The 27,361-nt window shown below is 44.7% G+C and overlaps 1 long non-coding RNA gene across 2 annotated transcripts; it reads right to left on the bottom strand.

The window, feature by feature from the left end:
• Positions 1–3,401: 3,401 nt before the first annotated feature.
• Positions 3,402–27,342, bottom strand: LOC148146072 (uncharacterized). 2 transcript variants are annotated; one of them, XR_015760991.1, is made up of 4 exons: positions 26,757–27,342; positions 20,666–20,845; positions 9,434–9,722; positions 3,402–3,440 (listed from the first exon to the last, which is right to left on the bottom strand). It is a non-coding gene; the product is annotated as an uncharacterized LOC148146072 (long non-coding RNA). The 2 variants fall into 2 exon arrangements; XR_015760990.1 differs by lacking the exon at positions 3,402–3,440 and having other exon boundaries at positions 9,052–9,722; positions 26,757–27,340.
• Positions 27,343–27,361: the final 19 nt, after the last annotated feature.

The raw sequence follows: 27,361 nt of genomic DNA, 5'->3' as shown, positions 1-27,361 counted from the left end.
GTGTGTTTGTGTGTGTGTGTATGTGTTTGTGTGTGTGTGTATGTGTGTGTGTGTCTGTGTGTGGGTGTGTGTGTGTAGTGCAGTGGGGTCACCTGTGGTGTAACATGAACCCAAGATCCTGGTTGAGGCCAGCCCTGTGGGAACCGAACTTGGCTATCAGCCTCAGCTCAGCCACTTTGCGTTGTTGCCTGTCCCGAAGTCCGCCTTGGAGGATGGTCATCCAAAGGTCCGGAATGCTGAAGTGTTCTCCGACTGGGAGGGAATACTCCTGTAGGTTGATTGTTGCCCGGTTCAACAATCGACATTTGATTATCCGTATATTGGATTATCCAGAAAGATCGCAAAAACCCTGCCCGGACGGAATTTCACAATGTCCCCAAGGTCCTGCACTTCCTGCAGGAGCCTCTGCCCCACAACCTGAGCCACCTCCGGAGTTTTAGTTTTGCCCCTTTTAGGGACATAAAATGGTGGGCCCTGTACCGACTGCTGCTGCACACCGTCCACCTCTATTCCCTCATCCACCAACCGGACACGCCTTGGTGTGCCCCTTTGCCACTCGGTGGTGGGGATCCTCAGTGGAGAGCTCTCTAGGTGAGAGTCCTCCCCCTTTCTCTCGGGGATCTGGAGTGGAGGGTGCTGCACGCAGCTGTCCCCTACAACCGCATTACGGTGGCTCATGGACTCCCAGCCCAACTGCTTGTTCTGTGGTGCTAGAGAGTCCAGAGACCATATATATATGGGGTGTGGGCATTTGGACTTCCTTTTTTGATTTTCTTAAAAACCTTCTCCTCTGTTTCTGGTTGCACTTCAGCCCCACACTTCTGATCTTCGGGCAGCCGGTGTGGAGGGGGGAGGGTAGGTCAGAGGACCTCCTCATGGGTCTGCTCCTGGGCCTGGCCATAAGTAGGTCCAGGCAGTGGGCCATGGAGGGGGGCGTTAGGGCCGATTGTCTGCTCCTCTTCCTCGGGTATGTTAGAGCCCGGGTGTCCCTGGAGAAGAGCACGCGGTGTCCACCAACACCCTCGAGATTTTCAGGGAGAGGTGGCCACCACAGGGAGTGGAGTGTATTATTTCCCCCTCCAACTCTATTTTGATTTAATCCTTACCCTCCCCTTCACTGTTTGATCACGCAGCATTGCCCTTTGATGAGAAGGGCACAGCTTGTCACTGGTCAGTCAGTGTTTCCTTTCTTCCTGATGGTGGAATATAAATAAAGATTGAAGCAATTGTTGTGCGACACAGGTTCTGACACCTGCACGCAGGGGTGCTGGGGAAAAATAAGCACCACCGCGATTGGGTGGTAGTGTGGGGGGGGAGAAAGAAAAAGAAATCCCATTGAATTCACCCTCACCCTATTTGCCAAAGCTATCTCATGTCCCATTTTTATTTCCCTGAGTTCCCTCATGTATACTTCTATATTCTTTTAGAGATTCTTTCGATCCCTGCTGTCTATATCTGACATACGCTTGAACAAAACCTTATTCTTGAACAAAACCTCATTTTCTCTGGTCATCCAGCATTCCCTACACCTACCAGCCTTGCCCTTCACCCTAACAGGAACATACTGTCTCTGGATTCTCATTATCTCATTGTTGAAGGCTTCCAACTTTCCAGCCGTCCTTTACCTGTGAATACCCACCTCCAATCAACTTTTGAAAGTTCTTGCCTAATGTCATCAAAATTGGCCTTCTTCTAAATTTAGAATTTTAACTTTTAGATCCGGTCTGTCTTTTTCCATCAATATTTTAAAACTGCCTGATTTGGAGGTGCTGGTATTATACTGGAGTGGACAAAATTAAAAATCACACAACGTCACGTTCTAGTCCAACAGGTTTATTTGGTAGGACTAGCTTTCGGAGCACCACTCCTTTATTAGGTATAACCACCTGACGAAGGAATGCTGCTCTGAAGGCTAGTGCTTCCAAATAAACCTGTTGGACTATAACCTGGTGTTGTGTGATTTTTAACTTTATTTTAAAACTAATAGAATTATGGTCCCTGGCCCCAAAGTGCTCCCCCACTGATACCTCAGTCACCTGCCCTGCTTTATTTCCCAAGAGTCGGTCAAGTTTTGCTCTTCTTTCAGTAAGTACATCCACATACTGAATCAGAAAAAAATCTTGTACACACTTAACAAATTCCTCTCCAACCGAGTCCTTAACACGATGGCAGTCCCAGTCTAAGCTTTGGAAAGTTAAAAATCCCCTACCATTACCACCCTATTATTCTTACAGATAACTGAGATCTCCTTACAAGTTTGCTTCTCTATTTTCCACTGACTTTTGGGCGTCGACAGTAAAATCCTAATAAGGTGATTATTCCTGTGAGTACATCCAGGGAAATTATTCCCTCCCTACCGGCATTGTGGGTCAACCCACAGCAAGTGGACTGCAGTGATTCAAGAAGGCAGCTCACCACCACCTTCTCAAGGACAAATAGTGATGGGCTATCAGTGCTGGCCAGCCAGAGACACCCATGTCCCATAAATGAATAAAAAAGAAGCAATTTGGGTGGAACCGAGAAATAAGAAAGGGATAATCACCTTAAGTACAGCCGTAATATTATCCCTAATCAAAAAAAACGCCACTCTTTCTCCTCTCTTGCCCCCTTTCAATCCTTCCTCTCGGATATATTACCCTGGAACATTAAGGCTGCCAGTCCTGTCCATCCCTGAGCCACGTCTCTGGAATTGCAATGATATCCTAGTCCCATGTTCCTAACAATGCCCTGATTTGTAATGCCACTTGCATTGAAATAAATGCAGTTTAATTTCTCAGTCGTACCTCGTTCTCTGCTTTGTTCCTGCCTGCCCTGGTATAATTGACAAGCTCGTCTTCCCAACTATACCAGTCTCAGACTGATCTCTTTCCCCACTATCTCCCTGGGTATCAATTCCAAACCCCTCCGCCCCCAACCCAAGCAGCTCGAGCAAATCTCCCCATCAGTATATCAGTCCCCTTGCAATTCAGGTGCAACTGTTCCTTCTTATACAGGTCTCTTCGACCCCAGAAGAGATTCCAATGATTCAAAAATGTGAATCCTTTTCCCCTCCACCAGCTCCTCAGCTACACATTCATCTGCTCTACCCTCCTGTTCCTACTCCCACTGGGACACGGCACTGGGAGTAATCCAGATATCACTGCTGTAGGAGTGACCGCTGTCTCTGAGGCAAGAAGACTCTGAAGGCCTGGGCAATTCAGCAGGAACAGCAGTTTATTCCAGCGGGAATCGATTACAGCCAGGAGAGGAACTCCAGACCATCACACAGGACAATCCAGCTCTCTCCGTCAAACACCCGCACAAAAACATTCTTACACTTTCTGACATCAAAGTTATGTCAGTCTACAAACTAACTGTTCGTGTGCAGTTGATCATATCAAGTCCACAAGTCAACCAACAGGTCTGTAAATCAGTTGACGAGGAAGTTAATTCCATCAGGTCTGTAAATTAACTACATCAAATTTACAATCCAATTAACTCGGCATTTTGATTACATGAGGTCATTGTGTATTACATATCCACCAGTCAGATTCAAACACACGGTGCCTGTTCGCTGATGTGGTCACTTGTTTGTCTTGTAACCTTTGTCCCTGAATATCCTGTGATCTGCTGAGGTTCTGCCCTGCTCACCCATATCAGTTAATCATTCCCAATGTCTCCGTGGGCGAGCTGGCGTGTCTTTTAGATTAGATTAGATTACTTACAGTGTGGAAACAGGCCCTTCGGCCCAACAAGTCCACACCGACCCGCCGAAGCGTAACCCACCCATACCCCTACATGTACCCCTTACCTAACACTACGGGCAATTTAGCACGGCCAATTCACCTGACCTGCACATCTTTTGGACTGTGGGAGGAAACCGGAGCACCCGGAGGAAACCCACGCAGACACGGGGAGAACGTGCAAACTCCACACAGTCAGTCGCCTGAGGCGGGAATTGAACCCGGGTCTCTGGCGCTGTGAGGCAGCAGTGCTAACCACTGTACCACTGCGCCACCGTGCCGCCCACAATGATGCAGAGAGTCAATCACCTTCAAACATCTTATTTTATGGTTGTGTGAGATATTGTACTATATATTTCTTTATTTCTTTATTTTTATATTAAGGCCCCGTTATTTGCCAACCCACTCACAATCGCTCGGTATTTACTCCTTCCGCATTTCATTCAGTCATTCATCAAACTGTGGTCTCCCCACTCCCCAGCGCACTATCTCACCCGAAACTATGAAAAGATGAGAATACTAATCCCTCTCAGAACCATCTACCGGGACTTGAACAGCTTGCAGGACATCAAACAAGTTGCTCCATCAGCACGGACCTGTTAGATACAGATTGAATGGGGTCCCTGTCCCCTTTAAGAAAGTTACTGTCAAATAGCGCCTCCGTGAAATGGAATGAATGAGGGAGGAGACCGGCAATAGGGAGTGAAATCTCAAAACCCAGCCGCGGGAATCCGTTTACTGAGCCCTCTGCTTTTATTAAGTACATCTATAATTTCTGATTTGGTTAAATCATATAAGCCTGATATTCTTTCCCGTACTCTCTATCCTAAAAGGACTCACACCCTCATCCCCCTCCTACAACTACCCTCCGGGATCGACTTTTAAGTTCCTGCCTAAATTCCTATTTTCTCTCCTCAGAACCTCGTCCTTTTCCCATCCTGTATCATGGGTTCCAATGTGTACAGCAACATCCTGCTGGTCCCTCTCCCCTTTGGGAATATTCTGCACCCTCTCTGAGATAGTTCTGAATTGTCTGTAGTGAGGGGATATTTGAATAACTGCCTGGATCCAGTTTGGAAGCTCTCTGGACAGATTTCAGATCCCATCATTGAATCACTCTTTACTGGAGGGACAGTGAGGTGCAGCAGCACTATATTTGAATTCAGGCCTTTCCCGAAGCCGTTTTCAATGTATTTGGTCGGGCAATGTGTTGGGAAGGTGACTCAGCTGGTTACTTTAGTTACTGAATTGAGAAATAATCGGGTGTGTACTCTGATTATTGAAGCAAACGATAACTAAATTTAGTTCCGCTTGATTTTAAAATTGAAAGAAATCAAGAGATGTTAACTCTTTCTTGTATAACACTTAAAACTGACCTGCAGTATATTCCTCACAAACTAATTGAGCAACAATCGAACATAGTCACACTCACAGAATCCCACTTTACAGACAATGTCCCAGACAACACAATGACCATCTCAGGGCAGGTCCTGTCCCACTGGCAGGACAGAGCCAGCAGACGGAACAGCTCCGTGGGATATAGTCAAGAGGGCTGTGCTCTGGAAGTGCTCAGCATTGATGCCAGACCCCATGAAGCCTCATGACATCAGGTTAAATACGGACACAGAAACATTCTGTGTGTCTTAATAAGTATTAAGGTAAATAAGTCCCTGGGTCCTGATGGGATTGATCCCAGAATATTGAGGGAGACAAGAGAACAAATTGCTGCAGCATTGACAGACATCTTTGTATTCTCTCTGGCCACAGGTGAGGTCCCAGAGGCCTGGAGAACAGCTGATGTTGTCCCATTGTTTAAGAAGGGTAGCAGGGATAATCCTGGGAATTACAGGCCTGTGAGCCTTGTGTCAGTGTAGGGAAATGATTGGAAAATATTCACACGGACAAGATCTATTTGCATTTAGAAGAAAATGGATTTATTAGTGACAGACAGCATGGTTGTGTGAGGGAGAGGTCGTGCCTTCCTAACTTGACCACGTTTTTTGAGGAGATGATGAAGATGATTGATGAGGGAAAACCAGTCGATGTTGTCTACATGGACTTCAGTAAAACCTTTGACAAGGTCCCTCATGGCAGACTGGTACAAAAGGTGAAGTCACATGGTATCGGGGGTGAGCTGGCAAGATGGATTTTCCTATTTAGAACTGACTCAATCATAGGAGACAGAGGGGATGATGGAGGATGCTTTTCAGAATGGAGGGCTATGACTAGAGGTGTTCACAGGGATCAGAGCTGGAACCTCTACTGTTCATGGCCTTTATAAATAATTTGGAGGAAAATGTGACGAGTCTAATTAGTACGTTTGTGGAAGATACAAAGATTGGGACCATACAAAGATTGGTGGACTTGCGGATAATGAGGACAATTGTCAGAGGATACAACAGAACATAGATCAGTTGGAGGCATGGGCAGAAAAATGGCAGATGGAGTTTAATCTCAACAAATGTGAGGTGATGCATTTTGAAAGGTCAACTACAGCTGGCAATTATATAGTGAATGGCAGAACCCTTCGGAGCATTAACATGCAGAGGGATCTGGGTGGACACATCCACAGATCACTAAAGGTGGCAGTGTCACAGTGTCATAGAGTCATAGAGATATGCAGCATGGAAACAGACCTTTCCATCCAACTCATCCATTCCATCCCAAAACAATCTCGTCCCACCTGCCAGCACCTGGCATATATCCCTCCAAACCCTTCCTATTCACATACCCATCCAGATGCCTTTTCAATGTTGCAATTGTACTAGCCACCACCACTTCCTCTGGCAGCTCATTCCATTCACGTAAAACCCTCTGAATGAAAAAGTTGCCCCCTAGGTCTCTTTTATATCTTTCCCCTCTCACCCGAAACCTATGCCCTCTAGTTCTGTACTCCCACACCCCAGGGAAAAGACTTTGTTTATTTATCTCATGATTTTATAAACCTCCACCCCTCAGCCTTCGACACTCCAGGGAAAGAAGTCCCAGCCTATTCAACCTCTCCCTATAGTTCAAATTCTCCAACCCTGGCAACATCCCTTCAAATCTTTACTAAACCCTTTCAAGTTTCACAATATCGTTCCAATAGAAAGGAGACTGGAATTGCACACAATATTCCAGCAGTGCCTTAACCAATGTCCTGTACTGCCACATCATGACCTCCCAACTCCTATACTCAATACTCTGACCAATAAAGGAAAGCATAACAAATGCCTTCTTCACTAACCTATCTACTTGACACTACGCTTTCATAGAACTATGAACCTGCACTCCAAGGTCTCTTTGTTCAGCAACACTCCCTAGGACCTTACCATGAATGTGTCTATCCTGCTAAGATTTGTTTTCCCAAAATGCAGCACCTCACATTTATCTAAATTAAACTCCATCTGCGACTCCTTGGGCCATTAGCCTATCTGATCAAGATCCCATTGTAATCTTCACTGTCCACTACACCTCCAATTTTGATGTCTTCAGCAAATTTACTAACATGCTCACATCCAAATCATTTATATAAATGTTGAAAAGTAGTGGACCCAGCACCGATCCTTGTGTCACTCCACTGGTCACAGGCCTCCAGTCTGAAAAACAACCCTCCTCCACCATCCTGTCTTCTACCTTTGAGCCAGTTCTATATCCAAATGGCTAGTTCTCCCTGCATTCCATGTGATCTAACCTTGCTCTGTCGAAAGCTTACTGAAGTACATATAGATCACATCTACTGCTCTGCCCTCATCAATCCTCTGTTACTTCTTCAAAAATGTCAATCAAGTTTGTAAGACATGATTTCCCACGCACAAAGCCATATTGACTATCCTTAATCAGTCCTTGCTTTTCCAAACACATGTACATCCTGTCCCTCAGAATTCCCTCCAACAACATGCCCACCCACCGACATCAGGCTCACTGGTCTATAGTTCCCTGGCTTGTCCTTACTACCCTTCTTAAACAGTGGCACCATGTTAGCCAACCTCCAGTCTTCCAGCACCTCACCTGTGACTATCGCTGATACAAATATCTCAGTAGGAGGTCCAGCAATCACTTCCCACAGATTTCCCAGGTACACCTGATCAGGTCCCGGGGATTTATCCACTTTTATGCATTTCAAGACATCCAGCACTTCCTCCTCTGTAATTTTTCAAGATGTCACCATTTATTTCCCTACATTCTATATCTTCCATGTCCTTTTCCATAGTAAATACTGATGCAAAATACTCGTTTAATCTCCTGCAGCTCCACACAAAGGCCACCTTGCTGATCTTTGAGGGGCCCTATTCTCTCCCCAGTTACCCTTTTGTCCTTAATTTATTTGTCCTTTGGATTCTCCTTAACTCTATTTGCCAAAGCTATCTCATGTCCCCTTTTTGCCCTCCTGATTTCTCTCTTACGTATACTCTTCTAAGGATTCACTCGATCTCTCCTGTTTTTACCTGACATGTGCTTCCTTTCTTGCTGGTGGATAAGGGAGTAAAAAGGCCTATGGCATGCTTGCCTTCATTGGAATGGGCATTGAGTATAACAGTAGTCCAAAGATGTGTGGGTTAGGTGAATTGGCCAAGCTAGATTGCCCATAGCGTTCAGGGATGTGTAAGGTAGGCGCATTATTCAGGGGAAATGTGGAATAATAGGGGAGGGGAATGGATCTGCGTGGGATATCTTCAGAGGGTCGGTGTGGACTTGTTGGGCCAAATGGCCTGTTTCCACACTGTAAGGATTCTATGGTTTCTATGATAGGAAAGTTATGCTTCAGCTTTGTAGAACTTTAGTTTGGCTGCACTTGGAATATTGTGTCTAGTTCTGGTCACCACACTACTAGAAGGACGTTGATGCTTTAGACAGGATACAGAAAAGGTTTGCTAGGGTGTTGCCTTAGTATGAGTGGTTTTAGCTATGAAGAAAGTTTGGATAGACTGGATTTGTTTACATTGGAATGTAGAAGTTTATAAGATTGTGAATGGCATTGGATGAAGTGGAAATATGAGGCTTTTCCACAGGTTGGGGCATCAATTACGAGGGGCACAGGTTCAAACCACAAGGAGGGAAGTTTAAAAGAGATGTAGAAGGCCCGTTTTTCACACAAAGGGTGGTGAGTGCCTGGAATGTACTGCCAGAGGAAGTGATAGAAGCAGACACATTAGCAGCATTCAAGGGAATACCTGGACAAATACACAAATAGGAAGGGAATAGAGGGATACGGATCCTGGAAATGAAGACAGTTTTAGTATGGAAGGGTTAGATTAGATTAGATTAGATTAGATTACTTACAGTGTGGAAACAGGCCCTTCGGCCCAACAAGTCCACACCGCCCCGCCGAAGCGCAACCCACCCATACCCCTGCATTTACCCCTTACCTAACACTACGGGCAATTTAGCATGGCCAATTTACCTGACCTGCACATCTTTTGGACTGTGGGAGGAAACCGGAGCACCCGGAGGAAACCCACACTGACACAGGGAGAACGTGCAAACTCCACACAGTTAGTCGCCTGAGGCGGGAATTGAACCCGGGTCTCTGGCGCTGTGAGGCAGCAGTGCTAACCACTGGGCCACCGTAACAGGGTAAGCGCAGGCAGCGCAGGCTTGGAGGGCCGAAGGGCCTGTTCCTGTGCTGCATTGTTCTTTGTTCTTCTCTGTTCAGTGAGCTCTTCCTGCATTTAAAACACTGCAACAGGGATGCTATGAAACAACTCTAGGTCGCTGAGATACAGACTGACCTTGGAGGATACAGTCCCAGATGTGGCTTTCCCAGACTAGTGCACATGGAAGTTTGAATATTGAGTTTTACTTTTAAAAAGACACCTCAGCTGGATACTATTGAGACAAAAATTTCAGTGCAATCACATTTTCAGAATTCCAGTGTCTTTCCAGTCAGATCACTACTTCGAATCCCTTGATTAGATTCCAGTCCGTAACTCACTCCGGGGTATTGATTATTCTAGATATAAACCTCTTGGAGCACACCAAAAAGAAATCACTGGAGAACCGCAGCAGGTCTGGCAGCATCTGTGGAGGGATAAGAGAGTTACTGTTTCTAATCCAGGTTAATTGGAGTTTTGAAACAAGGATCCCTTCCTCCCAGGAACTGAGACTTCTCTGAACTGCTTCCAATGTAAGTATATCATTTTCATAAAGGAAACCAAAACTGAGCGCAATATGTGGTCTAAACAGTGACCGTGCAGTTGTTACAAGACCTCCCTCCTTTTATACACTACTCCCTCCCTGAGGGGTAACATTTTCATGCAGGGGGGGTGTGTGTATGGAATGAGCTGCCAGAGAAAGTGGTCCAGGCAGGTACAATTACAACATCTCGAAGACATTTGGACAGGGACATGAATAGGAAAGATTTAAAGGGATAAATAAATATTGAACTGTTTCCAGAACACTGAAAGTAAATGTAATCTTGAACAACTCTATTACAGTCCTTGTCCGGAATTGCATGTGAGACAATCTATTTTACTGAATTTGCCTGCGCCAAGGATGTGTTACTCTATTGGAGCAGTTGCTGTTTATGAGATAAATAACCCATTATCCTGCTAAGTTTTCCAATAGTTATTCCAACTCTTCTTTTTTTTGTCTGTAATTTGATTTTGATTTTATTGTCACATGTACTCAGTACAAAGGTCCAGGAATACAGTGAGAAGTGTATAATGCACCATCTTCGGGACAAATACTTCGGCACAGAATCTTAAGAAGAAGGTATTAGATTAGATTAGATTACTTACTTGGTGGAAACAGGCCCTTCGGCCCAACAAGTCCACACCGACCCGCCGAAGCATATACGACCCAGACCCATACTCATACATTTACCCCTTCACCTAACACTACGGGCAATTTAGCATGGCCAATTCACCTAACCTGCACATCTTTGGATTGTGGGAGGAAACCGGAGCACCCGGAGGAAACCCACGCAGACACGGGGAGAATGCGCAAGCTCCACACAGAGAGTCGCCTGAGGAGGGAATTGAACCAGAGTCTCTGGCGCTGTGAGGCAGCAGTGCTCACCACTGTGCCACTGTGCCGCCCACAAGTATGAAGAAAGAACAATGTTAAAAATTCAACAATTTTTATTTTTAAAGTAAATATACTATAGCATAAAACACACGATGTAAGTTTAAAAGTTACACGTTGCAGACATTCTTACTTTTAAGTGGAAAATAAAGGAATAAAGACGCAGGTTCAAACATTACAGTCTTTCTTAAGTGCTTAATCTCATTTGGACCGCACTTCAAAGAATCACCTTGAGATCAGAGGTCCGTGCTAAGGCGACAGCTGGCCAAGAGACTGCATATGCTGGGCCGAGAGATCACTACACCAGGCCGAGAGATCATCAGACTGGGCTGAGAGATCATCAGGCTGGGCCAAGAGATCACCACACCAGGCTGGGAGATCATCATGCTGAGCCGAGAGATCACCATACCGAACTGAGAGATCACCATACCGAACTGAGAGATCACTACACCGGGCTGAGAGATCATCATGCTGAGCCGAGAGATCACCACACCGAACTGAGAGATCACCACACCAGGCTGGGAGATCACCACACCGGGCCGAGAGATCACCACAGCGGGCTGAGAGATCCCCAAGCCGGGCTGAGAGATCATCACGCTGGGTTAAGAGTTTGCCACATCAGGCCGAGAGATCACCATGCCAGGCTGAGAGATCACCATGCCAGGCTGGGAGATCACCATGCCAGGCTGAGAGATCCCCAAGCCGGGCTGAGAGATCAACACGCTGGGTTAAGAGTTTGCCACATCAGGCCGAGAGATCACCATGCCAGGCTGGGAGATCACCATGCCAGGCTGGGAGATCACCATGCCAGGCTGGGAGATCACCATGCCAGGCTGAGAGATCACCATGCCAGGATGGGAGATCACCATGCCAGGCGGAGAGATCACCATCCCCCCAGCTGAGAGTTGACCATGCCGGACTGAGAGATCACCAAACTGGGCTGAGAGATCATCACGCTGGCGAGCTGCGAGATCCCCACACCCGGCCGAGAGATCACCACAGCCGGCCGAGAGATCACCACGTCTGGCAGTGACATCAACACACCTAGCCAAGAGACAGCACATGCTCAGCCATTGAGAGAGCAGCACCTTGGGCCACTGAGAGATTGCTCAGCTGAGCCGCGAGACTGTCAGGCTGGGTTTGTACACAGTCTGAGGCCAGGAGTCCCATGGCCAGGAGAAGAAAGAAGAGAGGAGAAAGATCAAAAATGGAAAAGCGAAGAAGGAAAAGAGAAAAATGAAAAGGAAAGGTATGTGTGTGTGGACTGGGCTGCTGGGGGAGGTGGTGGAGGCTGGTACAATTGCAACATTTCAGGGGCATCTGGATGGGTATTTAAGTGGGAGAGGTTTGGAGGGGTGTGGGCCAGGTGCTGGTGAACGGGACTTGATTGATTTCATCTAATGCAATTATTCTCTCTCATTTAGTCTGAAAATCCCCTTTTCAAATGAAGGAGGACTCACAGAGCTCCCATCTGCAGCATATGAGACAATGCTGAAGCAAACCAATATTCTGTTCCTCCTTCATTCAGCTTGAATAGTATGTACTACTTCGATATTCAAGTAAATCTCCTCTTTTGAACAAGACTGAACTCATCCCACTAATTATCCCTCTAATTTGCAAGGGCACATGGCAATGCTGCAGTTGGGAATTTGCAACACAGGGGTTGACATTCTTAAGAGACCAAAAAGTGCATTAGGCCTGTATTCTATAGGCCAAGAACTCATGGGAAAGCTACATAAAAATAAATTTTCAGGGAGTTTGTGCAAAAGTTTATCAACTGTAAAGTAGTGATGGTAGGAGCCATTTTGGGAAAGCAAATATTAGCAGGAATTATACACTTAATGGTAAGGTCCTAGGGAGTGTTGCTGAACAAAGAGACCTTGGAGTGCAGGTCCTTGCACCTTGAACGTAGAATTGCAGGTAGGATATGATAGTGAAGAAGGTGTTTGGTATGCGTTCCTTTATTCGTCACAGTATTGAACACAGGAGTTAGTTGCAGTTGTACAGGACATTGGTTAGGCCACTTTTCGAATATTGTGTGAAATTCAGCTCTCCTTCCTTTTAAAAGGATGTTGTGAGACTTGAAAGGGTTCAGAAAAGATTCACAAGAATGTTGCCAGGATTGGAGGATTTGAGCTGTAGGGAGAGGTTGAACAAGCTGGGGCTGTTTTCCCTGGAGTGTCGGAGGCTGTGGGATGACTGTATAGAGGTTTATAGAGTCATGAGGGGCATGAATAGGATAAATAGACAAATGGGGTGGGGGAGTCCAGAATTAGACGCCATAGGTTTAGGGTAAGAGGGGAAAGATATAAAAGAGACGTAAGGGGCAACCTTTTCACACAGAGGGTGGTACATGTATGGAATAAGCTGCCACAGGGTGTGGTGGAGGCTGATACAATTGCAACATTGAAAAGGCATCTGAATGGGTATATGAATAGGAAAGGTTTGGAGGGCCGGATGCTGGCAGATGGGGCTAGATTGGGTTGCAATATCTGGATGAGTTGGACCAAAGGGTCTGTTTCTGTGCTGTACATCTCTATGACCCAATGACCCGATGACTCTAAATGGGCGGAGTGGACAAGCTCGATCTCAGGTGTCCTGTTTCACCTCTATCTTGGAACTATTTTAAAATCACTAGTTTAACTGCAGTGTTAGAATAAAGTGCGTGTTGCTTCAAGCCTATCAATTTGTCCAATTGAATTGCCTCTGGAACACAATGACTTACACTTGCCTTTAGAAAATAAGAAATAACTATTCTTTCGCTAGTTGTTCTTACTCCTTTTTACTTAAAGAACCTCTTTGGATGCATCCTAACCTTCTCAGCCAAGGCCATCCAATGTCCCCTTTTTGCTTTCCTGATTTCTTCTTTAGTAAACCTCTGCATCCCCTGTATACATCCAGGGATTCCCTTGGTCCCAGCTGCCGGTACCTCAGCCATACCTCATTCGTTTTCTGGTCAAAGCCTCAATATCTCTTGTCATTCAGGGTTCCCTATTCCTGTCAACCTTGCCTTTCACCTTCATAGGAACATATAGATCTTGAACTCCAGCGAGCTCACTTTTAAAGGCCTCCCACTTGCAGGAGGTCCCCTTACCTGCAAACAAACTACTCCAATCAACCCCTGCAAGCTCCTGTCTAATTCCATCAAAATTCACCTTTCTCCAATTTAGAACTTGAACCTGTGGACCAGTTCCTCTCCATAACTACTTTAAAATTAATAGGACTGGTCCCAAAGTGCTCCCCCACTATCACCTCCATCACCTGTCCTGCCCTATTTCCCATGAGTAGGTCGGGTTTCGTCCCTTCCTGAGTAGGATCCTCTGTATACTGCTTGAGGAAACTTTCATGAATGCATTTAACAAATTCATTTGCTCGCTTGAACCTATTCCACTCTTTCATAAGTTTATGGCTGATAAGTCTATGTTTTGCGTTCCCATCTACCCAATGTAACCTTAGATTCTTGTTATGCAAGGAAATAAATCTACCTGTGACTTTAAAATATCCACTGTCCTCACCTCTCCCACTTTCTGGGACAGACAATTCCAAAGTTACACACCCAAACAAAGAATTCTCTTCATCTCCGTCCAAAATGTGTGACCTCTACTAATTTTATAAACATGGTCCCCAATTCTGAACTCACCCACAACAAGAAACATCCATTCCACATTCACTGTGTCAAGATCATTAAGAGCCTTTATACAGTTTGATCAGATCACTCTTAACTCGTCTAAACTCCAGCAGAAACAAACCCAGTCTGAGCACTTAACCCGATTGCACAAGCCATTCATTCAAAGTATTCATTGAGTAAACCTCCTCTGAACTGTCTTTAATGCATTTACATCCTCTTTCAAAATAAGGGACTGTTGAAGTGAATTATACGGTCAGGGTTAAATAGACATTATTATACCGTAATAATAGAAAAACAGCAGGTTTCAATTAATGAACCTTGTACCAAGTGAACCTTATGCATCCTCGAGGTTAGTGTCAGCAAGAGTCTCCAAACAGCAGTTAGTGCCATCAAGTCATTCCAGACAGGCCTTGGGGCCAGAAGAAGTTTAGAGGCAGGGAGGTGATGGTCACTGACAAAGGATGGGGCAAAACATTGACAGACAGGGTGGGCGGCACGGTGGCACAGTGGTTAGCACTGCTGCCTCACAGCGCCTGAGACCCAGCTTCAATTCCCGCCTCAGGCGACTGATTGTGTGGAGTTTGCACATTCTGCGTGGGTTTCCTCCTGGTGCTCCGGTTTCCTCCCACAATCCAAAGATGTGCAGGTCAGGTGAATTGGCCATGCTAAATTGCCCGTAGTGTTAGGTAATGGGTAAATATAGGGGTATGGGTGGGTTGCACTTCGGTGGGTCGGTGTGGACTTGTTGAGCCGAAGGGCCTGTTTCCACACTGTAATGTAATATAATCTAATCTAATTTACTAAATGATCTCTGACTGAGTGAAGTCTAATGAATCTTGGGAAATTCAAAGAATTTGCATTAATGCATCTACAACCAAATTAACAACCTCTTTTAAGACTCTGGGATGAAGACAGAAGGTGATGAGACCTATTATCAGTTTGACTGAGTCCAGCCTCCTTAGTGACTGTAATTACATTGTGGTCATCCCTCCCTCCTACTTCCTGACTTACAGTTGGGTTGACACTGAGGAGCATATGCAGTATTCTCCAGGGAGATGCTTGCTCATGCATGGGTGAATGCGATTGGTTGAAGTGTTTCAATCATGCATCTTCTTTCCATGTCTGCTCAGTTTCACTGGATGTTGAGATTTGGAGGGATAGAGTGAGGGTGAGAGAGAAAGTCTGAGGGTGAGAGAGAGATTGTGACCTGGAGAAGAGAGAGATTGATGTGCAGTCTGATAGTGGTTGGGGCTGGTGGAGGTGGTGCGGAGAATGGTGGTGATGTTCAGATTCAGAGAGGAGGGAAGAGGGTGAGGGAGATTGGGATGATGATGCAGACAATCTGGAACTGTGCATGTGCTCAGTTCTGAGTCAGCATGCAGACACAGTTGGCCTGAAGTTTCAATGTCAGCAAAACAGTGTCTTACCACTATTACTGAAATGCTTTTTGTATCTTCTGTAGTGAAGATAGAAGCAAAGTACTTATTCATTTAATTTGCCATTTCCTTAACATCTATGGATGAAGGATTTATGCCTGAAACATCGATTCACCTGCTCCTTGGATGCTGTCTGACCTGATGTGTTTTTCCAGCTCTGCACTTTTTGCCCCCTATCATCTACCAATAACTCCATATTCTCACTCGCCAGAGGAGTGACACTCACATTCCGTACATGTTTTGTTTTTAAATACCCATGGAAAGTCTTGCTTTGTTGTTTTTAAGATTTTGAGTTGGGTTCTGAGATTCCAATTTCCTCCTTCTAATTAACCGTTTTCTCTGCCATGCTTTATTTTCTAATCAATCATCTGACCTGCCACCCATCTTTGCAATATCCTCAAGTTGTATGGTTTCTTCAATTTTTCAGTCAACCACAGAAAGCGAGTCCTCCCTTTAAAGTCTCTTGTTTCAGTCAGAATATACTTCATTTGAATATTCTGAGGTATCCTCTTAAATCTCTGCCATCACTGTCTCTACTGATCTCTCTCTGAGCCAGTTATGCCATTCACTTCAGCTGGCTTCGTTTACAAGCCCGCAGAGTGGACCTTGTTTAATTTTGAAATACTTACCTCAGAGTCAATCTTCGTCCATTCAAATTGGATGTAAAATTGAATTATATTGTGATGGCTGCTACGTAGGAGAGCCTTTACACTGAGATTGTTTCATAAATCCTGTCACATTACACAGTATCAATAAGATGATAATAACATAACCTTCTGTCTGGTTGCTTCAGAACACGCAGCTTTAAGATACTTTCTCGAAGGTCATCAATAACCTCTCATCCACGTTACTGCTGCCAACCTGATTTACACAGTCTTTGTGTAGATTCAAGTCAGCAATGATGATTGCCATCTCACTATCACAAGCAGCCAATATCTCTTCATGTCTCACATCAGGGGGCCTATCGATCAGCCCCTTGAGTGGCTGCTTTCCCCTAACTGTCCTCATGCTGTATTTATTTACATCAATGTGTGCTATGGATTTGTTTAAGTTGACACAAAAGCTGCCCACTTTCAGATACAGAGCTATTATTTTGATTTGTTTAAATACAAACATATTGGACAGGCTCATATGAACAGAAACCATTTATATTTGTATCTTGGGAAAACGGTCTGTCTTTATGTTGCTCATCAAAAGAAGCCAAAGTCTTTTCAACAGGGCAAATGAGAGGGATTTAAATTGCATGCACATTTCCAAAACACAAACTTTCATATCTGGAAACTGAGCTGTCTGAGTTGATGTTACTCAGCAAATGAAGATTAAAATATCTGCTCCAAAATGGGGGTGGAAGAGCTGCTTATTGAAGCCAGTGGAGAGAAAGTAGAGTTAACATTTCAAGTCCAATTCTGCAAAAGGGTCAAAATGTTAACTCCATGGGTCTGGCAGCATTTGTAGAGAGAATGCAGAGAGAAATATCCAGCAATTTCTATTTGTGTCTCAGATTTCCAACATCCACAGTTCTTTCTTTTATATTATTGAAAATAGTGACTGTCCATTTGATTATCTCCTGTTTGCAATATCTAATTTATCCAGACTGCGTCGTAATCCAAACTTTTAGCACCAAATGCCAATGAGCATTCAATGGGCATTCAATACTGTCTCACATGCCACCTGACTTACTGTCTGTCTGGCCTGTTGCATTAGCCCTTGATTAAGTCAGTTACGCAGCACAGCAACAAAGAGAGTCAGTATTTCACAAGTTTACAGGTGGACAACAGACTTATTAAGTGTTAGTCTCTGTCTCGTAGTGATTGGCTATTTGAACATTTTATATTGGACAATTGCTGAGCATTCAGGTCCTTGATAACCAAATAAAATGGAAGGAACTGCAGATACTGTAAATCAGAAACAAAAACAGAAATTGCTGGAAAAGCTCAGCAGGTCTGGCAGCATCTGTGAAGAGAAATCAGAGTTAACGTTTTGAATCCAGTGACCAGAAACCAAACTTTGGTCTCAAGAATTCTGGTTGGAAATCCATCAAATGTGACAATTCTGTCCCCGACCCAGAGTTCTGATCTCTGAAACTCTCCAGAGCAACTTGATGGAATGTGACTGTGACAGATTCATCGCACATAATCATGGAATTCTGTCGCTCAGCTGATACAGAGCTGCAATCTTCACAGAAGATTGTTGTCAAATCTATGTGTTTCCTGAGTCACATCCTTCCTTCACATTTCAGAGGATGGCTTTGATAAATAAACGAAGATTGGATAATGCAGATTGCTGAGCTGGTACAAGGATGAGCTGGTCATTCTGCCTTGAGTGTATCCGGATAGTTGGGAAAAGGGGCAGTATAATCGGGCCTGACTCTATTGTGTCAATGCATTTCAATGGGGGTAATTGTGTCTGTTTGGGGGCAAAAGCTGGATGGTTGAGGTTGAATTGCAGAGTCCAGTTGGTGGGAGTAATTAGAATGTGTGGGTGGTGGTGTTTTCTGGTCAGTTCTGGTTTGGAGGATGGTTCTAACAGTCAAAGTGTTTGACAGGTCAGATAAGGGGAGGGTAAGGGGTGGGGCTGAAATCAGATGATCCATGATGTATGTTTGTAGTTTCAGCTGACAGGGTTCAGAGGGTCTGGAGGTTTGTGGGACTGGATCTGGAGGTTAGCTTACTCACTCGGTCACTGAGTATTCAGAAGGTAATGTGTGGGTTTGGATAGTAATCACATGGACAAAGGAATAGATGATAGATGGGAAAGGGGATTCAGTGTGTGTGATGATGCTATCAGGAGTTTAGTTACCCAATAGGTGGTTGAAGCCTAGATTTAGCAAACAGCTGCCAGGAAACTAACGAGGACTTTGCAATGTCTGTGACTGAAACTCAGTGCAGAAGGCAGAGGATTGCTTTGAAATGTCTAAATAAACCAAGGTAGGATATCACAGGCTGGGGAGCTGGTACACAGGGAGCTGGGTGTTAAGCCTTGGGTGTTCTTGATGGTCAGGGAGAGGGGTCGACAGAAGGTCATGGGAATTTGAAACGTGCAAGTCATATCATCAGCATTTCCATATGTATCTTACTTACATAGCTAATCTTTAGTGATCCAGGGACCATGATAGTTCCAAAATATCCCATATCACTTCCATCTGTGTTTCAAATGTCAGCACAGAGAAAATATTCACTGTCCTGTGTCCTCAGCAAGATTTTATTTCTCACTGTACAAAGTATTTATTGTTGAAATAAAACAAATTCTAGAAACAGGTGCATTGTTCATTGCAGTTTTATTATGTTCAGAGGGAAGGGCAGACTAAACTCAATGATGAAACATTCTTGCAATTAATTTATTTTGTTTGTTTGCCTTGTTCTGAGCCAATGGAAATGCATTATTTTCAATTGTAGCTTGATTTGGCTTGGTAGCTGGGCTTTAATTGCAAAACCCTCATATTAATTCCCAAAATTTACACAGGCTTTAACTGCTTAAACTGTAGCCATTTGAGTAGGATCTGGCCCTTGTACAAAACTTGAACATGAACATCAGTCCTGAGCCACCAGAACAGAACTAGTGGGAGGTTCTGTCATTCAGAGGAGACATTAAATTGTCATGAAAACTGAACATTGAACTCAAAATGTTAACTCTGTCTGTCTTTCTTTCCACAGACGCTGCAAACTTGCTGCATTCCCTCAGCACTTACTCTTTTTCCTTGTTTTAAATTGTCTCCCACCTGCACTCTCAAATGTCTTTATTGTTTAATGTATCAGCCATGGATTACTTGCAAACAGTATCCCCTAAGACACAGATATGAACAGCTTTATCTTCAGATCTGACGAAAGGCAAAAACTGTGCATGTTGGAAATCAAAACAAACATCGAAAATGCTGGAGAAACTCAGCAGGTCTGACAGCATCCATAGAAAGAGAAACAGAGTTCTGAGGAACAGCCACACTAGACTCAGTGTTAACTGTGTTTCTCTTGCCACAGATGTTACCAGAGCCTCTGAATTTCTCAGGCATGTTTTGAATTTGGTTCTTTCAGATCTCCAGTTCCATTTGCAGTTCTTTGTTTTCCTTTCTATTTGCAATGTATTATAAAATATTTCAAAACACAAAGTAAAGTCCCATTTCCTATTCAAAAACTGCAGTCATTCCAAAAACAAAAAAAAACCCAGCAGGTCTGGCAGCATCTGCGGAGAGAAATCAGGAGTTAATGTTTTGGGTCCAGTGATCCTTGCTCAGAACAAAATCTGTCAATGATTTTTCTTACAAACTAGCACAATATAACAAATAACCATTATTATTCCAGGAGGCACATTCCACCTTTAAGTCATGGTTCCAGAAAAACATACCTAGATAATTATTAAGTGCTTTCAAGTAATTAGGACAAAACATATTTGTCATTAGTTCAAAATCCCATACATTTTACACACACATATATTTTACATCGAGTCTTTTGTAGCATCTCCCAGTTGAGGCGACCTGCAAATGCAGGAGAAAGTGAGGTCTGCAGATGCTGGAGATCAGAGCTGAAAATGTGTTGCTGGAAAAGCGCAGCAGGTCAGGCAGCATCCAGGGAACAGGAGAATCGATGTTTCGGGCATAAGCCCTTCTTCAGGAAGGCTTATGCCCGAAACATCGATTCTCCTGTTCCCTGGATGCTGCCTGACCTGCTGCGCTTTTCCAGCAACACATTTTCAGACCTGCAAATGCATTCAAGCTGTCACTGATGCCTCTTTCTCCAGATTACACTTGATTACATCATTCACCCATAACAAGGACAGCCAAGCAACCTGGGCAGTGGAATTCTCTGCCATCACTACCTTCCCTCAGCTGTAGGGTGCCATAGCCTGTACCCATATTGCTTTCAGACTGCCCTATCACCAACCTGCAGAGCTGGAGAGTGGAAAGGTTTTGTCACTTCAACAATGTTTAACTTATATGGAACCATCGATGCCAGAGTTTGAAGGATTGTTTCAGACCGTCTTGGAGCTGCCATGATGTTGATGTAGAAGACAAGTCCCGAGATCCTGCCTCCTTCCAAAGACCTTGGGCCACAGAAGAAGAGCTGCAGGGAATTAAATGAAAAATTCTCTAAATTTGGTTCATAACATGTTTCTTTTCTTGTTATTCTTTCCTGGGATGTGGCTTTTTTGGTAAGGCTGCCATTTGTTTTCCATCCATTATTACCTTTGAACTGAGTGTCTTACTTGACTATTTCAGATGTCAGTTAAGAGCCAACGGAATTGCCATGGATCTGGAATTTCACTAATAAACCTGTAATCTGAGAATCAACAATGGTTATATGGTCATCACAGGGTAGTTTTTAAATCCAGATTTTATTGAATTCATATTTCACCATTACTGTGGTAGTATTCGACACCATGATTTCCAGAACAGTAGGTTAGTGCTCAGGATGACCACATGACAATAATGCCATAAGAAACAGGAACAGGAGTAGGCCCTTAAGTTCTTGATCCTGGTCCACCATTCTATAGGATCGTGACTGATCCAACATTCCTCACTTTCACCTTCCCTGGAAGCCTTGATTCCCTGACTGATCAAGAATCTATCCATCTCAGCCTTAACTATACACAAGGACTCAGCCCCGACAGGGGGCACTGTGACAAGGACTTTCAAAGACACAAAGGGAAGATATTCTTCCTCATTTCAGTCTTAAACTGGCACCCCTTGATTCTGAGACCATGCTTTCTGGTCCTAGACTCCCCCATGACAAGAAACCTCCTCTCAGCATTTTCCCTGTAAGACCCCTTAAGAATCCCATATTTTTCAGTTAGATCTTCCAAGTTCCAGTGAGTAGAGTCCCAGCCTGTTTAGCATTTGCTATTTAGACAATGCCTGCTCTCTGGGGATTAGCCTAGTAGACCTTCTCTCAACTGCCTCCAATGAAATTTCCCCAAACAAAGGGACCAAAACTGCCCACATTACTCGAGACTGATAGAAGTTTATAAAAGAATGATGGGTATGGATAGAGTTGATGCTACTTGTCTTTTCCCAAGGGTGGGTGTTTCAAGACTAGGGGGGCACATTTTTAAAGTGAGAGGAAAGAGATTTTAAAAAGATGAGGAACTTTCTTTATGCATTGGGTGGTTCGCATGTGGAATGAACTTCCTGAGAAAAGGGAGGATGTGGGTACAATTATAAGATTTAAAAGACATTTGGATAAGTACATGAGTGGGAAAGGGTTGGAGGGCTATGGGCCAGGAGCGGGCAGGTGGAACGTGTTTAGTTTGGGATAATGTTCGGCAAGGCTTTGTTGGAACAGACGGTCTGTTTCCATGTTGTATGACTCTGTGTGGTCTCACCAGTACCTTTGTCAGTTGCAGCAAGTCTTCCCTACTCTTACACTCCAATCTCCTTGAAATAAGGGTCTATGAATGTTATCAAGGTGCTAGTGCGTCCCTGAGGCAACGGCAAAATGAAGATACAATACTGCCCATGTTTCCATAAGGGCCATAGTTGAACAATCATAACTCAACCACTTCAAGCTGAGTTGGAAGCTCCAGTGGAGCATTGCAGTATAGATCAGAAATGGTGCACTATGCCTTTCTCAAGTGCAGTTGACAAACAGGGTGTGGACTGGCGGCAGAGGAAATAGGGGATCAGCAGTAATCTTCTGAGAGTGAAGATGAAGATAAAGACAAGGACATTGAACAGGGTGAACATACATGAGAGCAGACATACCTACATTGTAGGGTAATGCACTGTCAAAGACAAGAAAACAGAAAGAACTGAATTGCAACACACGTCTTGGATGAATAAACTGGGTTTAGACTTCCTCATGTATAATTGTTTTTGGTGATATGGTAGCAACCATGGTTCAGGCAAAATATATGTGGACCAAGTTATTTTTGTAATCATCCAACATTCCTGTTGTTGAGTAAATGTTTTCTTAATCATATTAATGTATGCTTGGTGAAGGTAAAGGTAAAGTCCACATAGTCTGAGTCGACCATGCGTTGTTCTCATTACAGAGAGATGTGTATGCTCAGTTTGTACTGTCTAGTATCTACACATCATAGACCCTTCAAACTGTTGAGGAGATAGCAGCAGTCAGTGAGAAAGGGACATTAACATAGCTTGCTGCTAAAGTTCGGTGGTTTTATAGCCTGCAGTCAAAATATGTAATTCAGTGTAATGTCATCTCTCACAATAGTAGGTTAAGAGCATTCCTGAGGCATTTTATAAGAATGATCCCAGGAATGAAAGATTTGTCACATGAGGAGTGGCTGAGGATCTGGGTCTGGACTCAATGGAGTTCAGAAGAGTGAGGGAGATCTGATTGAAACTTGCAGAATACTGAGGCCCCGTGGTAGGCTGGATATGGAAAGGTGTTTCCACGAGTAGGAGAGACTAGAACCAGAGGACATAACCTCAGAATGAAAAGGTGATGCTTTAAAGCTGAGAGAAGCTATAGACCGGTAAGCCTGACATTGGTGGCGGGCAAGGTGTTAGAGGGAATCCTGACGATAGGTTTTACATGTATTTGGAAAGGCAAGGACTGATTAGGAATAGTTAACATGGCTTTGTGTGTGGGAAATCATGTCTCACTAACTTGACTGAGTTTGTTCAGAGAAGTAACAAAGAGGATTGATAAGGGCAGAGCGGTAGACGCAATCTATGTGGACTTCAGTAAGGTGTTCGACAAGGATCCCCATGGTAGACTGGTTAGCAAGGTTAGATCTCATGGAGTACAAGCAGAACTAGCCATTTGGATACAGAACTGACTTTGAAGGTAAAAGACAGAGGGCGATGGCGGAGAGTTGCTTTTCAGACTCGAGGCCTGTGACAGTGGTGTGCCACAAGGATCGGTGCTGGGTCCACTGCTTTTCATCATTTATATAATGATTTGGATGTGAACATAGGGGATACAGTTAGTAAGTTTGCAGATGACACCAAAACTAGAGGTGTAGTGGATGGCAAAGAAGGTTACCTCAGAGTACAACAGGATCTTGATGAGATGGGCCAATGGGCTCAGGAGTGGTGCGTGTATGGAATGAGCTGCCAGAGGAAGTGGTGGAGGCTGGTACAATTACAGCATTTAAAAGGCATCTGGATTGATATATAACGAGAAAGGTGCAGAGGGATATGGGCCAAGTGCGGGCAATTGAGTCAAGATTAGGTTAGGAGAACTGGTCGGCATGGATGAGTTGGATTGATGGGACTGTTTCTGCATTGTACATCTCTATGACTCTGTAACCCCTCCACCCAGTACACTCCTCCCTATCTCTGTAACCTCATCCAGCCCTGACACCTTCCCTAATTCCAGAACCTCCTTCACCCCCTACACCCCACCCTATCTCTGAAACCTCCTCCAGTCCCAATAACCCTCTCTTAGCTGTAACATCAATTGCTCATTATCACTCCATGATGTCAGCCCTCCTGCTTTTCCAGCCTCTTGACCATCCCCTAATTCCATCACTCCACCGGCCTTCAGCTGCTTGGGCCCTCCATGTTATCATCTCAAGACTTTGAGCAATTTGCATTTCCCTTCTCTGATGAATCCTGTCCATTTTTCCTGGAAACAAACCTATGGATTTACTAGAGTAATTCAGGAAGGGTCCCTCAACAGCACCTTGTAAACCCAACATGAATATCACCTTGAAGACAAGGCCAGCAATATGACGCAACACTACTCCTTCTGCAGTTACTATCCCTTTCACCCTTAATCCAAACTTTGAAATTAACCATCCTTCCTTCAGTTTTTCTGGGACAGAATCCTGGAGCTCTCTCCCCATGTGACTTTGCATTTGTGGTCAGGGTTCTTAAAACACAAGGACAGTGGAGTTAAAGAGGAGAGTTCCTTATCATTTATGCCGTAGAGATTAGGGGGATGGGTAACAAGGCTGTCCCAGTCAGTGATGCCCACTTCATGTGAATCCACAAACAAGTCTGTCATTGTGATGTTGCCATGGGAATGCACATTACATTCGTGTTCTGAGGGATACACAGGAACAGTAGGAAATGAGACTTGGTCGAATCAGTCAAAGAGCCAAGATGTTTCACATCAGTGTCCCAGCGAGATGTGGACAGTTACAAGGGGAGTCAGGGTGAAACAATGCCTGCTGGAGTGTGATGACCTTCATTGTTCAGCTCTCTGAATATTGGAGTTGGGATGGTGTGCTGAGGTTAGACAGGAAGTTGGTAAGGCCAATTCTGAAAGACTGTGTCCTGTTCTGCTCACGCTGCTGTAGGAAGGATATTTTTCAACTGGAGACGGTTCAGAAAAGATTCACCAGGATGTTGCCAGGAGTGCAGGGTTTGAGATATAAAAATAGACTGGAGAGGCTGGGGACATTTTACAAAGAACATTACAGCACAGGAACAGGCCCTTCAACCATCCAAGCCTGCACTGACACATTTTGCCTTCCATATTAAAATTGTCTTCACTTACAGGATCCGTATTCCCTTGTTCCCTTCCTATTCATGCCTGCTGCTGGATGCTTCTTGAAAGCTACAATTGTGTCTGCTTCCATTGTTTGTTCTGGCAGTGTGTTCCATGAACTCACCACCCTTTCCATGATAAACATGCCTCACATATCTCTTTTGAACACCCCCCTGACCCCTGCACCTTGAACCTGTGTCCCCGAGTAACTGACTCTTCCACCCTGAGAAAAGGCCTCATACTTTCCACCCTATCCATGCCCATTCACAATTTTACAAACCCCTCAACCTCCTGCATTCTAGTGGAAACAAACCCAGTCTATCCAATCTTTCTTCACAGGTAAAATTCCCCCATTCCAGCCAACGTCCTGGTAAACATATTCTGTCCCCTCTCTGAAGGATCCACATCAGAACTGTACGTGTTTTTCACTGCAGCATAGGAAATTGAGGGGTGACCTTGTTGAGGTTTATAAAATCATGACAGTGAATGACAAGGGTCTTTTCCCTAGTGTGGGGGAGTTCAGACTCAGGGCCATGTTTGTAAGGTCAGAGGAAAAAAAATTAAAGATTGAGGAGCAACTCTTTTTTCCCCAGAGTGGTTTGTGATGGAATGTATGTGGGCACAGTTACAATGCTTAAAAGATGCCAGGTCTTGATGCCAGTCATTTTTTTTCTCCATTCTGTGCTACTGAATGCCCAAATTTCTGTGACATGCATTTCCGGAGGACTAAAATGGCAAGGGAGTACACGTTAAATAGGAGGACCCTGGCAAGCACAGAAGATTAGACAGATCCTGGTTTGTGTGTCCAGCCATCCGTGAAGCCAGCAGGATAGGCAGGTAAGGGAATTAAGAAGGATCAAAGCCACTGAATACATGAGCAGGGAGGTGTCGTGTTGGAGCTTTACAGGATTTTGGTGAGACCACAGCTGGAATACTGTGTGCAGTTCTGGTCACCGCATTATAGGAAGGATGTGATTGTACTGGAGGGGGGGGGGGGGGGGGGGGCAAAGGAGATCCACCAGGATGTTGCATTAGATTGAGCATTGCCTAAACCTGCAGGAGTGTTCTGCTGTGTGTGTATGTGTGTGTGTGGGGATATGGTAACCCACCTAGCCTGGACATTATGGGCAATTCAGCATGGCCAATCCACCTAACTTGAACATCTTTGAAATCAGAGCACCCGAAGGGTACCCAAGCAGACAACATGCAAAACTCCACACAGCCACCCAAGGCTGGAATCAAACTCTGGTTCCTGGCACTGTGTTCCAGCAATGCTAACCTCTGAGCCACTTTCAGCCAGGGGCATTTTTTTTTTTTTGGATTCATATCAACTTGCTGTGCTCAGATTCACAGCTTTATTATGAACGGTCAAATCACCATAATTCCAATTTCGCATCAGAGAGAGAGAGAGAGAGATGACGGGTGGTGAAGTTTGATTTAATTTGATTTACTATTGCCACTTTTTTTCAAATAAGTTCATGGGGTGGGGGGCACCGTTAGCCAGGCCAGTGTTTATTGGCCATCCCTAATAGCCCAACGGCAGTTAAGAGTCACAATACAAACAGGTAACCACCTTCCCGTCTCCTGGTCTCTCTTCATCCAAGGGTTACCCCTCCCACATTGTTGTGGGCTCGATGGCAGGTTCCTTCCTGAAAGAGCATCCCAGCTCAGGCTGGGGCGTGGGTCCAATAGGACTTGGCTGGCTCTGTGTCTCTATGGTTGTAGGTTCTCCGATCCAGACTGCACACCATCGCGATCCTCTCGTTTACTTCACCCGGGCAACACCGGTCCAGGAACGGCCGGAGAGAAGCAGAGACCGGGGAAGGAAACGCCTGTAGTCAGGCAGGCAGACAGGAGCGAGAGGAGCCCGGACTCCGACAGAGAAACAACGGAACATTGGCTGGGTTTCAACCAGAGGAGGGCGGGAGGAGTTACCGAGAGAGACAGAGAGGAGTTACCGAGAGAGAGAGAGAGAGAGTTACAGAGGGAGAGGGAGGAGAGGAGTTACTGAGGGACAGAGAAAGAGAGGAGTTAGTGAGAGAGAGAGAGAGGAGTTACAGAGGGACAGAGAGAGGAGGAAAGAGAGAGAGGAGTTACTGAGGGAAAGGGATGAGTTAGTGGAGGAGAGGGATTACAAAGGGAGAGGGGTTATAGAGGGAGAGGGGTTACAAAGGGGTC

The sequence above is a fragment of the Chiloscyllium plagiosum genome, unplaced genomic scaffold (genome assembly GCF_037043375.1).
Source record: "Chiloscyllium plagiosum isolate Xiang-an unplaced genomic scaffold, Cpla_swu_hap1 HiC_scaffold_22, whole genome shotgun sequence".
NCBI classification, from domain to species: Eukaryota; Metazoa; Chordata; class Chondrichthyes; order Orectolobiformes; family Hemiscylliidae; genus Chiloscyllium; species Chiloscyllium plagiosum.
This window is presented reverse-complemented; position numbering and strand designations above follow the sequence as displayed.